The following is a 14,698-nucleotide window of genomic DNA, read 5'->3' on the forward strand; positions in this document are numbered from 1 at the left end:
ATTTTTAAATTGTTGAGCTTATCCAATTATGTCGGGTCTCGTTAACTATTTGGGTTAGGTTTTAAGCTTTTATATACGGCCTTTTTTCAAAAATAAATACCTTGAAAACTTTGTTGTTTCAATTAAATACGATATCCGTTTTAAAATGTTGTAGCCTTTTAAGGCTTAAAAAGAAAGAAAACAAATAGAAAACTAAAGTTTTCTATGATTATGATTTGCTTAGCCCATCAGAAATGAAAAGCAAGTTCTTAATTCCATTTTACCTGAGTGCTCCCAGTTGGGAACCCCCTTGCTTGTGCTGTACTGTTGAGAATATGATTTTAATACAATTTAAATGAAGTCAAGAAAATTTAAATTTGTATGGTTTTCTTATTGCACAGCAAAATGATTCTGTAACACCCCAAGAAGAAAACTTTTAAAACTATTAGCGGACCAATCCAAACTTTACAATTCCAACTCTTAATTTGTTGAAAACTGTTGCCGTCTTGTTATGGTCAGCTTCAACGCTTTTCAAACACTGGCAATTAGAAATATTCAAGCATACATTTTAATAGCTTAACAAGAGCTTAACATCTTCTTTTTTAAAACTAACCAAGCGAAAAACTTTATAATAAATAAGAATTGGTAACCTAAACATAAAGGGTTGAATTTTTCCCTTCAGCTAATGTTTTGTAGGGAAGCGATTTATCATAGGTTCACATAAAAAATCCATTGTGATCTCTCATTTTTGCAAGCTGCGACCCAAATGCATTCAGAACTAGGCTTTTATTACTAGTTGTTATTTTGCCATCTGGCAAAAGGATACCACACATCCCATTTAAAATTTTGCGGGATTTGTTGAAAGAAAATTTCATTGGCTCCATTCCAGATGGCAGAATTCTGAATTGGTGAAGCAATTCGCCGCCTTACTGTAAGCGCCAAGAAATTTCAAAAGTAAATTTAACAGATGTTTTAATTTAACTAAAGGAAATAGTTTTTAAAATATTGCTGGATGACTGACGAACAACTTAATAACTATTTTGCAGATCGCTTTCAATAATAATTCAATTAAGCTTTTAAAAATATTTCCTCCAATTCCAGCTGTGCAATATTCATGCTCCAGTTGTTTCGCATATCTTCCATAATGCTGACATCCCCATGCCAAATGACCATGTGCACAGTTTCACACTTAAGCTCGCCCTCAGCGATTCCCTGTTGGCAGACATCTGTCGGTCGTGAAATGGCATCTGATGGTCGGGCACGCGGAAAATGTCAAGTATAAGTTAACACACCACCCAAAAGGGAGTATATTTCGTGACATCATTATTTGGCAGGACGATCCAGCAAAGGTGTGGCAAGGAACTCAGCTGATTTTCCCACTACTTGCAACATCTTTTCAACAGCTCCACTTGTGTCTGAAAGGAGGAAGAAAAATGTATCAAGTTTTATAATGACGACGTTGCAGTTTTATTTGGTGGCATGTACAATTTTTTGTTGGTGGTGTCAACAAATAAAAGGCTGAATTAAATCGTGTTCCCTGACACTCGATCTGAAATGCAGGAAACGTCGCTGTCATTCATGTTTCTCATTTTATTTGCAGCCATTTTTATTACCTACCTTCCTTTATAATTTTCATAATTTATAAAAGACAACAAACAATCAGTTATGTTAACGTTTTTATTTTGCAAATATCTAAGTTTAGATATTAAATAGCACAAGAACAATTTTTTAACATATTTTTAAGTCATAAAAATCAAATATTGAATGTAATTTTTCTAAAAAAAATATTATTTAAAAAAAATTGGTTTGGTCTTTTGAAGCGAATTTTTTTCTCAAGACGAAGTAAATTAGAATTTCGACGTGCTTGACTAGGCGAATTTATGGCTTCAGCCGCACATAAGCCATGCATGAGTTGGCAGAGTTCGTGGCTTATGATGTCCTTGCGACCACGTGGCGTATGCGCAACAAACGCGAATTTCCGTTTGATGAAAACGTTTGCATACATTTAGGGAACTTTCGCTGGTGGGCGCACCAAAATTAGCATTCACGGCCTGAATCCGCCCAGCTGCACTTCAATTCACATTTTTGCCGGCGTCTCGCAAGCACACAAAAAAAACCATTCGCTTGGCAAAACGTTTTTACTTTTGTTTTATATCTATCTAAATTATTTATACTTTTTTATATCTACCTAAATTATTTATACTTTTTTGTACTCGTTATATATATTTGTATTTTATATTTAAAATATTAATATTTGTAAATATTGTTTTTACATTATGGGTTTTAAGAATAATGCGAATTTAAGTAATGGAGCTAAGTTCTTTATTTGGTATTGTTACTTAAGTGGTCACGAAATGTAATAACAGTTTTAGCAATGTTATGCATACATTCACGAATTATTAGGCGCACGCTTTGGTAAGTGGAATTTGTTTTAAGTAATGTCCTTTTTTTTGTTCAGAAGGGATCACTCTCAATCAGCCAGAGAAACATCGATACATTTTGACAAAACAGCAATTTCAACTTCATCACACGAATATGAGGAGGTTTCCTTAATCCACTCAGCAGATTTTCGTGCTACATGTTCTAACCATTACTCAAAGACGTATACTTTCTGGTTCTTGATTCCATGGACACGTTACGTAATATATGAGCAGACGTCAGGCGGAATGGGCAGTGACCATCTGCCGCACTGTCATTATTAACGATGCAATTGACATGCTCCACATGAAGGGTCTAGGGCCAAGGCAAGACGTATGGAACTGTGTTTAAGGAATAATTTGACGTTTGATTCGTAAGCTCTCATAAAGCATTTAATCATTTCCATGAGACATGGCTTGAAATTACAAATTTACTCTTTTGTAAAAACAAAAAATTTTTTTTTTCTACTGATACATTTTGTCGGTCTTTTTTTGACCCCACATTCAATGTGAAGCGTTTATTGCCCGCGAAATCGGTCGTGTCCGCGACATCAAAGGAGGTGGGACCAGACGGATCCTGTAGGGTGTATATAGTATTAACCAAGGCACATAAATTGGTCGTTGGCTTCTGTGTGGGTTGAATGGCCTGAGCTCGTAACAGCCGTAACTGAATAAAGGAAAAGAGGCATCAACTTTTCCTTCGCTGTCTGAGTTTTCTGTTCGTTTGCTTATCGTGACCCAGTTTCCATGACATGGTATCGATTTGCACCCAATCAATGACAAAAAGTGCCAGGCTTGACCCATTCGTTTCCTCGAAATCCTTTTATGGCCATAACCATGTTTGCATTTCATTCAATTATCCCCTTTGTTGCCGGGAAACTAATCCCAGTTCCCTGTTAGTTGAGCTCAATGTAAGGTCAACTTACGAGTTCATTCCGTCTGAGCACTTCAAAATGAGAGAAAGCTTGGCCAGCTCATTAATTATCCTCAACTGAAAATGAATAATGATGCCAGACTAGGGGGTGTGCGATGAATACAAAAGTCTGCATCCAAAACTAAAAAATACGAGGAGGGGGAAAGTGTCTGCAAAGCAATTTCACAGGATATTTTAGGGTCCCTGCTCCGGGCTTGATTATTTCCCATTTGGCAGCTGTTGCTTGTTGTTTGGCTAGTTTGCTGAAGTTTGCCGTAGTTTGTTGGTGTTTGCTCTGAGAAACTACAAGTAAAATATTTATATTTTTGTTTATTTTTTCAAAACTGGTGCAGCAGCTTCGCAAGCCTTCGTCCTGTCACCATCAAGGGTCTCGATTACAAAAGTTGAAAATTTCGTTGTTGCCTCTTGTATGCTTTATGCTTTTGCGCTCTGTTTGTTTATGTCCCTTGCTGTGTTTTATGTTTTTGCCACAGTTTTGTTTTGCTTTGCCTTCAGCAGAAAGTTTTTACGGTCAGCCTGGGTTGGTCTGACGGACGTGCTTTAAATATTCGGGTTTCGTTTTGTTCCATCGACTCTCGGTTTTTTTTCCATGCTTGAAAGGGAGTAGACGCGTTAATTTTAAAATTTCTTTATTTTAATGTGAAAAAGAAATTTTTTAATGATATATTTCACACACGGCCCCTAATAAAGATGGAATTTTCGTTTAATTAAAGTCCTAAAAAGGAAAAATTTTACTTTTGGTAGGAGAACGCAATTTCCGCCACATGGCGCACAAATATTTAGATTGGAATGAATTCACAGCCTCCTCAATTGCTGAGTCCTTTTTGAGTTGAATAATTATAAACAGTAAATTCAATTCGTTATTAAATATTTCCAAAAATTTGTTTTATATATTCTAATTAATACATCGAAGAGTAATGAATGGTTAATTATATTGTTAAGTCTGAAAGTTTTCAGTTAAATTTAATTAACTCAACAATCTAAAGGAAACACTCAAAAGGGAACACACAGTTTAACCTTTTTTTTGCTTTTATTTCGCATTTTATTACTGAAAAATACGTTGCATTGCCCTTCGGGCAACTGAATGCAAGCTCCATGAATTTGGCCCATTAATTTAATGAACAACCCAGGGAAATTGAATGGAAAAAAATTGCAACAAATGATTAAGTCAACAAATAAAACTGTTTATATTAAACTACCCTATACATTAGCTCGTCCAAATATTCAAATTGGATATTGACTAGCAAAAGTCCATATTGAAAGCCTGCTCAGGCTTCCATTGCACAGCACATTTACATTCCATTCACCTGCAGCTGAGTCAGCCACTGCACTCAAATTGCAAATTCTTCCATCCGGCTACGTGCCCGAAACAGACCCAATATCCCGCCCAACTCAAAACCAAGACCAGCGAGCTCCGTTGCAACTCGAGTTGCTCTGTTGGCCTTTTAATCAAACTTTGCCAAGTGCCAGTAGCCAGGGTTTGAGGACCAGGACCAAGCAAAGGGATGGTTCAAAGTCTGGCAGGCTTCACTTTTGCTGTGGCCGCAAACTTTATGCCACAAGTCGAAGCCCCTGGAGAAAGGTGCGCCATGGCTAAAAGGTGCATAGTAGGCTAAATATGACAGCAGATTGCCTGAAGGGAATAAAAGGCTTGGTTTTTTTTGATCTATATATACAATTCGCTACATTTATATTTACTTATAAAAGAAAAAAAATATTTAAATAAATTGGTTACATTATTTTTGGGGTCCTTAAAAGCGTTGACTAAAAAATTCCCTTTTTTTTTAAATTAAACCAATTTTAATTGAGATACAATTTTTTCAGATGCGTTTTCGGTAATAGCTATATCAATTATCGGATTCTGCCATTTCAACGCACTTTTTACTTTATTATTACATAGTGAAAATGTTAACTCCGCGCTGTGTGCTTGATTAACTAAAATGTGTTGAAGCCCTAAATGGGCTTAACATTATCCGTACACAAAAGCGAAAAAATCATCCTGCTTTTGTTGAACATGCAAATTAAAAACACGTTTATGGTAAACCACATAAGCGCTGTAAATTGAATTTATGGGAAATTTATTAATTTACCGCCTTTTTGATTATGAGGCGAAAAAAAAATATGCCACATTAATTTGTAAACAAATCCAAGCACGGAAATCAAGCAATTCTGTACAAAACATCGCATTTTTAAAGTAAGCAAAAGCGGAAAATTTAACTTAATACAATATAGGCGTAAATTACCATCAAACCTCACACGCTTCAAAGTAGCGAAGCTGTGAAATTTTACGCGCTTAACTTTTTGTGGTTGCAAAACGAGACGCAAGTGGTTGTCAGTTGAGGCTGCCTGAAATGCGTAAATTTAACATCCATGTCCTTAAAGATGCCCAAACGCGCAAAAAATAACGAGGGAAAGGAAGAACGACAGTACAGGCATTTGTACTTCTCTTAACAAGTAATAAATTACGGACTTTATGAAGGGTGCACTTTACAACCAACATAAAAATACTAAAGTAATATAAGTTAATGTAAGTAAAATTATCCGATGCTTTACACCTTGAGTGAAGAAGCTTATCCTTCAAGACACTCAATACTTTTTATCCCTTGAATGAAAGGTTCAAACAAAAAAGCACACATCAATTATGCAATATTCATTCCAATTCCCTCCCTGCAGACTTGCTGTATTATTTATTTCAAACCTTCCGCATATCAGCTGGTTTCGTCACCGATGACTTCCGGTCGCTTTTTTGTATGCTTCCGGTGATTTTTTTGCCCATCCTCTTTCTAGCTTTTATTGCGCATTTTCAACACTTCAGTAAGCGTCCTCTTTGAACATGTTATATATTTTTTAAAAACATTATTTTTTTTTGCAAACATATTAAATTGAAAATTAATGGCTAAATATTGTATTTTAATTTTATCGTTGCGTTTTATAAGAGCATAATTAAAGTTGCCTTACGCATATTATAAATAGTATAGTTTTGTAGTCTTAGCAAAATGTTGCTCATTTGTTTTCCTCAAATATTTCAGCAATTTGCTAGATCATAGTTTACCTTGTGAAGTTCTTCTCTTACACTGCATTCGCGTTAGATTGTTTTGACATTGTCGCTTATTGAAAAACTTTTAACGTCAATGTCCTTGATATGTCTTGAGGCGGAAGCTTTTCTTAATGGCAACAACTACGAAAAGTTTGGCAAACTTATTACTTGTGCCTTAAACGGCATATTGATTATTTAACCATTTAAGCAGGAAATAAATTACATCTTCGTTTTCATTAATTTCTAGTAACTTGTAGGTAAAAACCGGGTATATTGTTTTTGAACCTTAATAATTAGGCAAATAACATAGCTTTTGGTTTTTGACTTAAGCGTCTTTAATGTTACTCTCACAGGCTTATGCTAATTAACAAAGACTCTTGGGCCTTACAATTAAATGAATTACAAAGTTACTTCAAACGACAGAAACATACTTTAATACCACCAACGCATTTGTAATTTTTGCCAATTAGTTAAAAGCCTCATTTGGAGACAATTTGGTATAAACAATTAGGAAAGTCCATTAATGTAGTTGAAACATTATAAAGAACAAAATAAAAGAGCCAACAAAAACAGCAAATAAGTGTGTTTTCTTAGAATCAAAGGCCAAAATACAGCAGTAAAGCATTTTTGGACAAAATAAGAAGATTTAATGAATTAATGACATTCATCAGCATCAACGTGAGTCCTTTTGTTAGCATATGGTCATCCAAAGAGTTTCTGTGTTGTTCGTATAAAGCTTTATATATTTGTATAGTATAATTGTATAGTATATTGTAAGTATATTTTAGTAAATGTAGTTAATGTAGTTATGTGACTAACGTGTGACATTAAATATGACTTGCTTGGTTTTCAAGTGCCTTATCGATTGAGAGACTTAAGCCATCAAGAGCAGCCACAGGAAAATGGCTTAAATGCTTAACTGACGGTAAGCATGGCAATACGTTCTTTTGAAAACGTCGCCACTTATGGAAAGGGATCCATGTCCAGCGACATAAATCGACGCTCCTTTTTTTGCGTGTGTCCTTAACATTTCGACCGATATTGGGGAAAAGGTCTACTAATGCCTTTAAAAGCACCTGATCTCCTTATCCTTATCTCCTCATCCATATCTCTTCATCCTTATCTCTTCAACAGAATTTCTTTTTAAAAATATCTACCACCAATTTGGTCAGGAAAATTATATAAAAAATGGTTTCAGGTTATTTTCATTAAATAGTTGTAAAACATTTATTATTATTGTTTTAAATTTAAAACTAATCTTAATTTAAGCAAACTAATTTTAAGTCAGATACTTGGCAAAAAAAATGAGCAAGATGTAAGCAAATGTCTTATAAACAACGAAGTTATAAAAATTTTAATGTTCTATAGGGCCAGATAACTTTCTCGTTAATTTTCATATCCTTACAATTAGTATTTAAATTTCAGTCAGAAAGACAAATTCCCGAGCCTAACAGCATCATTAGGAGAGTCGATCTAGCCTATACAAATACAAATGCACAAAATTAAAATATTGATATCCATTCAGATATAAAAAAAAATCTTGTAAATTTTATATTTTTCATGTTTCCTAAACCTTTATAAAAAATGTTTTTTGCTCTTTTTGTGAAACATTCGGTAAAGTTTTCAGCCAATTAGACAAAAGAAATCCTGGTCGGCTTTTAATAAACATTGCTCATCATTAGCTGCCTTTGTCCCTGTGGCAAAAGTTTTGAGAAGCTGGCAGATTCCATTGTATGTAATGGCCAAGATCTAAGAGACACTGTAAAGCCACAAAGTTAAGTAAGTACTGACAAAGAGCGAACGCCACAGAAGCAGCTCTAACTGCACATCGATGGTCGTTATACAAGGACAATGGTTAGCTATTCTACTTCTTGTGGGAAACAAACGACAGAGGTTAAATACAATGGGACAATACTGCATATTGAGAGCTGGCACAGAGATGATGACAAAAGGTGAACATCGCTGGGCTGAAAATGCGGCCAGCTTCCGGTTTCCGTTGGCAGTGGAATCGAATGCCGTTTCCGCTCTTTGGCTTCCAGCCAAGGATTCGAGGTAAAACAAGCACTATTTGACTGGCGGCTCCTTTGCAAATAAAATAATTAGAATTGCATACCGATTTATATCGATTAAAAGCTTTAATAGTTAGTTAAACTTTGAAATTACGCAAAGTATATAGTTCATTTTTCCTATCAGAGCCCGATAAATATATTTTGTACAAGTACCAGTTTATCTCATCATTAAATGTTAACTTCAATGTATTTGGGCTCTGTTACAATATAAAATGTAATAATTTCGACTTTAATGTCAGGACAAAAGTAAATGGCAACATTTAAGGACTTTATTTGAAGTCTTATTCATTAGTGTAAACTAATTTTGTTGGTTTTTTAGGTATATATCTCCTGCTTATTTATCAAAAGGTCATGAATGAATTAAGATACCTTAACTTAAAAGTATGATGTTACACCTGGAATTGAAATCTTGTCTGAATATTTTATCTTGGTAAAAGTTAATCAAGAAAATATCCTGCGCAAAATTCACCAATGAGTTGAAAGAAAGTTTTCCGCTTTTGTGTGCAAACAATTTCCCGAAAATTGCACTTGCAGCAGCAGCAGCCTCCGAAAAACACTTTTAGCGTTCATGCTGTGATAATTAAGTTGCCACAAAAAGCGAAAACGCAGTGAAACTTTTGAAACTGAGTTGCGGATGCAATGCGGCATGCCAAAAGTGTAACGAGAAATTCCACTAAATGGTAATAAGTAGAGGGGATTTAGAATATGGTTTTTGTGACATTTAAACGTCTACCCGCAATTAAATTTGTCTTAAAAGTTGAAATGAATAAATGATTTGAGTAACTTAATTGCTAAGTATCGAAACAAATTCAAAGTTTCTTGTGTTAAATGTTAACAAACAATTTTAACCAAATTATTTTAAACAAAATTAATCCCTAATCCATTCTTGACAGGTAACAGCCGGCAGTAAATTTTTCAACGAACATACGGCATAAATCAGATTTGGTCAAATTAAATATTCTTTGTAAGTATATTTGTTATCATTGCGGCAGGGCCTGGCCCCAATAACATTTCTTTCTAAAGAGCAAAGTACCCTGGTGGCATCCGAATTCCCACACGCATAACATATTTGCACTGATTTAAATGTCTGAGTTTATTAACTTGATAAGGGATCATGAATCTTGAATTATTAATGACAGACGCCGCTAGCTATAATAACACGTTAAGTATGAATGCCAAAATCATGGTCGCACACTGTGATTTGTGGATGAGAATGCTATTACCAGCCAGCCTTAGTTTTTGTAACCCATTTGCTAGCTATTAACTGTTTTAATAATTGGACAATCGACCGTGAATATCTACTGAAACTAGGACACATCTTTACTATATCTTACAAAAAATAATCATGTTATAGGTATTTAAGAATTCAATGTCATAGTTTAAGTTTTAATTATTTTTAAATTTTAACAAATACTTACCTTTTTTGAAGCCGTTGTGCTACAATCATTTTATTTAGAAAGCGATTTCTCTTTATCTTAGTCCTTTATCGCTGTTGGACTTTCAATTATAAATACCCTGAAGTTGGCTTAGTAAGCCCTGCACTTTATAGACAGGACGTGCGTGGGATTGGCCGTCAGCAGAAAAATGCACTGGCTCTAGGATGTGGAAGTGCCGGTGTTTTTTGTTTGGGATCCAATAGCTGTAGTAAAAAGCAATCAAGTGGGATTTTCTGAGTGATGTATGACGGATCTGCAAGTTGATTAGGAGCACGAATAAATGTCGAAATTGGATTTCTTCACTGTAAATACCTACTAGACAATAGTTTGGAGTATATTTCTTTTATTCAAGCTTAAACAATCTGTCCCAAAACAAGAGTATTTTATATGAACAGTTTTTCGGTGTCAAATTTGTGTAATGGGACTTTTTGGAAGACATTTTGTTGTACAATGATTTGTTTGTAAGTAAATGTTTTCAATAAATATGGAATTATGAAATCTGCTACACTTAACTAGTTTAATTTTATTTAGACATTTTCATAGCTTTGACATTGAAAGCAATTAAGCCTCAATTGAAGACAAGCCCTAGGGTCATTTGTGTGTGTCAATTTCCCAACTAGCTCTTCGCACAGGAAACAGCCAATAAAGTGATGGCGCGGTGGGGAGGAAGTGTTCAAATAGGCCAACCAGTGAAATGCATTCAGAGGCTCTTTTGGCCCGACTTAGACAGGGTTTTTAGTAGTTGTCGTTGGCACGCACAATTACGTGGGCGAAAAGCGCATCACGGAAATGGGAGACAAGTCGGCCGGATGGGGAAATTGCAATGGAAGCAGTCCGGGAGAACTGACAAGCGGCTAAATGGACCGACAGCAGAACAAACAGATAGTCAGACGGGCACTCACTGCGTATGAGCGATTTCGCATAGGGAGTGAGGGTGGAATAACCCACTCAGCCGAGGACTTTGACATCACGTTTCAAGTATTTCGGCGTTTGTCCAACAGATTTGCTTCTCAATGTGAAGTCAATAAAGCTACACCAAGGTATTTTCTGTTTACCATCAATTCCTACACAAAAACACAGCAAAGCAAGCGCTGCGATTTATATACATATACTCTTGAACATAATCAAAGTACATGGTGCATGTGCATGCAACAGATTTACCCAATTCGATTTACGTTGGCGCGTCATTCTGTAAGTAAACTTTCAATAACACGCCATTTGCTATTCATGTACTTTCACGAATTGCATTCGTTAATTTTCGCAAATCGCACTAGAATTGATTGGCACAACCATTTCTTTTGCTTTCTTGCTAAGAAAACCAGCACAGTTTCCTGCTTAAGTCCTGATTTTTCAGCACTTAGGAATGTAACGAATCTTAATCTGAAGAATCAGCTTACTTAAGTTATTATTCATTTAATATTTTTTTTTAGAAAAAGATAAAAACCTTCAGAGCTTTTTACCAAAAATGTATGTAAAATTTATTTAAATTTCAATTTTTCTAACCATTTCAGTCTGAAAAGATATCAAAAGATGCATAGGAGCCAACTTGTTGTGTAGGTATATAGATCGAAAAGTCCTTTTCTTACTTGCCTTTCATAATCCAATTTGAAATCTAGAGGCCAAACCAAAAGCTGCCTGTCAGAAAGTGAAGCCCCAATCCTGCCATTCATCGCAGAAAAGAAACGGAAGGAGAAAGGAATCTCAACAGTAAGCATGAAGCCATCATACAATTCGATTTGTGACTGCCGTGAATGTTTTTATTCTCAATCCCACACAGATCAATAACGTCAATTTGTCACCTGAAGCTCAGCATGTAGGCATACAAATTAAATTGCTTATTGGAACAAAAGAAAAATAATATTTTTCTAAGAGTTTCTTTAGAGACTTCAATTCCTAGGTTACAATTTAGTTTCGTTTTTTTTTGTACATGAGCAATTTTTAAACAGTTTGGACTTATTTGAAATTAACTACAAAAATTCACATTTATTGTCAAACTCAGCTGTTTCTTGTCACTTGTAATTTTCCACAGCTAATTTATCTGACTATCCTTTGTGAGATACCAGATGTAATTCGTAAAGGGAAGAAAGAGTGGGTTTGGGAGCACAAAAACAAAGAACAAATAAAAAGTATAATAATGAATATGAGAATGCGAAAAGATCCCCAAGAACAGACGGGTGACATTAGCATACAAAAAATGACAATGGGGGAAAGTTAGGACGAAGGGAAGAAGACAGATGGGGTTCCAAGGGGCCAAGGCAGTTTCAAATGCCATGGGTTTGTTCGCCTCACATTACGTATACGCAGCGTGCCCACAAAAAAATTACGAATAGTCACGTAGCAAAAGTAAATTCAACCCTCCTCATTTTCACTGCTAGTCAGTGTTTATATTCCCGAATATTCAGTACGATTTGCGGTGTGTGCATATGGGCGACTCTTGTTAGCCATTTTAATAATTGTTGGGGAAATTCTCTGCTACTAAAATCTCCCTCATTTAACCGCGGTCAGCTGAAATGTCGTCACAGGCAATGGAAACACATAAAAAAGCTCAGCCCTGGTCATAAACTCTCAACTCGTTGGGATGTAGAATACAGGAGTAGAGTGAGTATTAGAATTTAATAGTTGCATATGCAAAAAGTTCACAAAGCTCACATATTTGCTTTTAATTTCCATGTCATGCATATTTTGTGCACCATTAAAATGTGGCTGGAACTGCAGATGTTCTTGGTCAATTTTTGATGACTCACTTAGTAAGCTATCCCAATAAATTTTTGCAAAGCCTAAAATATATACAAATGCATAAAAGTACGGATAAAAAAATAACTAAAAGTTTTTACGGTTATGCAAAAAATGGGGACACTGGAGATGATTATCGGTCTGTTTGTCTGCGGCACTTTGCAGCTGTTTTTTATACCCAACCGTGAGCCATAGCAAAACAATTTCGTTTACCCTCTGTTGTCTGACCCACTCCACTTGGATACTCAAACAGACGACACAGAAAATAGCCCGAAGCCTCGGGGAAATCTCTGTGAAACTAGGAACATGTCGGAACGGGATTTAAAGTCTGACTGGGCTCGAAACTAGACTATACTGAAAATGGAAATGTGTTTAAAGTTTGTTACAGTTCCGTTTGTTCTATCAGCACATTTTACGATATAAAAAATGTAAACACTATGAATATCAATCGTAGCAAAAATTAAAAACCAATTTAAGGCCAAACATTATAATGTGAGTCATGGGTATAAAAGCCGCATGGCACCAAATGGCTTATTGAGTTTATTAAATGACTTCACTTTTAAAGCCCCTACAAATTTTTGTAATTATATATTCTCTTTTATTTAGTAAAAAAAAGCCAACAGTCTAAAGCTTTTGTTATAGCTCTTTATGTAAAATGTATTTGTTTGTTATTTATTTTTAAAAGCGGCAAGCGTAAACCAACCGCATATTTCCACCTTTTTCACTGTCCACATATCGTGTTTTCCTTTTTGCAACTTAGCGAATGTCACTTTACTTGTTAGGTGAAAGCAAAACTTATGTTATGTTTTTATGTTTTCCGGATTCTCTTTATTATCGGATGTGGACTGGTGAAATGGGTCAGTTCATTGTCAAAATAACGTTTGAGGCTATGCAGTCACTTTAGGTAGGTTTATTTTTTGTAAAAATATATTTTTAAATTCAGTTTTTTTTCCAAATGTTTAACAAAAACTATGAGTTAAGAATAATTGCAGAATATAAATTTAAGCATAAATAGATTTATGGTGGGTAATTATTTAGCATTGTAAAACTGACCCTTCAATATATAATATATTTGGAAATTCATATTATTTGATAAAGTTCACCAGGGCCATATATAAGCAAAGAAAATCCGTTTGCCAGCTTTCGAATGGGGAAAGAAAAAAATTTGGTTTGTCACAATTCAATTATTTAAACTTAGCTTTCTCCAATAAAAGTTCTAAAGTGGTGTTTTGTTTGAGCATTCCACTTGAACTTAAATGATTGTTAAATTAGTTTTAAATAAATTGTGAGGAAAAGAGCATCATTGGAACATTAGATTAATTGAAAAAGTTTTAGTTATTTTTACCTGTCATCATTTAATACAACATACTGTAAAAAAATGTAATTGAAAGTTGAATTCAATGTTTGCCTCTCTAAATTTTGAGCTACCGTTTCGGCTTACTTATTTTAAAATGTCACTTAACAACAAAACATATATCGACCGAACGAATTTATTGCCAAAAACCACTAAACCAATTAGCATATGTGAAATTCAGTGTTTTTTTTTTAGAAATCATGCAAGCCTAAGCTCTGCACACGAATATACGTGAGAAAATTAAAATCTCACAGGGATTTTGTGAAAACTCTGCCTGAGCACTTAAGTAGGTGTTTAAGTGCCCAGGGGGGAAAACCAGCACCGAAAGTTGATGCTAATGTTTAAACCTGATGTGTGGCTGCTAAGACAAAGTTTGTCTCCTGTCACCTGTGGGATTTTTCAAGGGTAAAGGAGGTTTGGGATTACGGTTTGCTGTGGGCATCGTTTTCATTGTGCAAATATTTAAACATAATGGCTATACCTGGCACACACTTCACGTCTGCTTATCTATAAAGTGTTGTTGTGCGCGTTGAGTTTTGAATTTTTCAGTGCCGAGCAGGCTCATCTAGTTATGTTAATCTCCTCACGTACAAGCCAAGTGTTCAAGGATTAAAGGGGTTGATGTCTAAAGTCCCAGAATATGTCTCGGTATTATCAAAATGACTGACGTATATATTCCACCTCCACTCAAACGAACAGTTTACGAGGACATTCGCACCCCACAGGCGCAGTACGCCAA

The 14,698-nt window shown here is 35.2% G+C and overlaps 1 long non-coding RNA gene across 2 annotated transcripts in view; it reads right to left on the bottom strand.

The window, feature by feature from the left end:
- Positions 1 to 996: 996 nt before the first annotated feature.
- LOC128251650 (uncharacterized) overlaps positions 997 to 14,698 on the bottom strand; it is a 31,128-nt gene continuing 17,426 nt past the window's right edge. The window contains exons 3-4 of one of the 2 annotated variants that reach the window (XR_008267220.1): positions 9,855 to 10,075; positions 997 to 1,394 (exon numbers count right to left, since the gene is read on the bottom strand). This is a non-coding gene — a long non-coding RNA (uncharacterized LOC128251650). The remainder of the gene's footprint in view (positions 1,395 to 9,854; positions 10,076 to 14,698) is intronic. The other variant, XR_008267221.1, reaches the window with a different exon arrangement.

This window comes from Drosophila gunungcola, chromosome 3R (assembly GCF_025200985.1).
Source record: "Drosophila gunungcola strain Sukarami chromosome 3R, Dgunungcola_SK_2, whole genome shotgun sequence".
NCBI lineage: Eukaryota > Metazoa > Arthropoda > Insecta > Diptera > Drosophilidae > Drosophila > Drosophila gunungcola.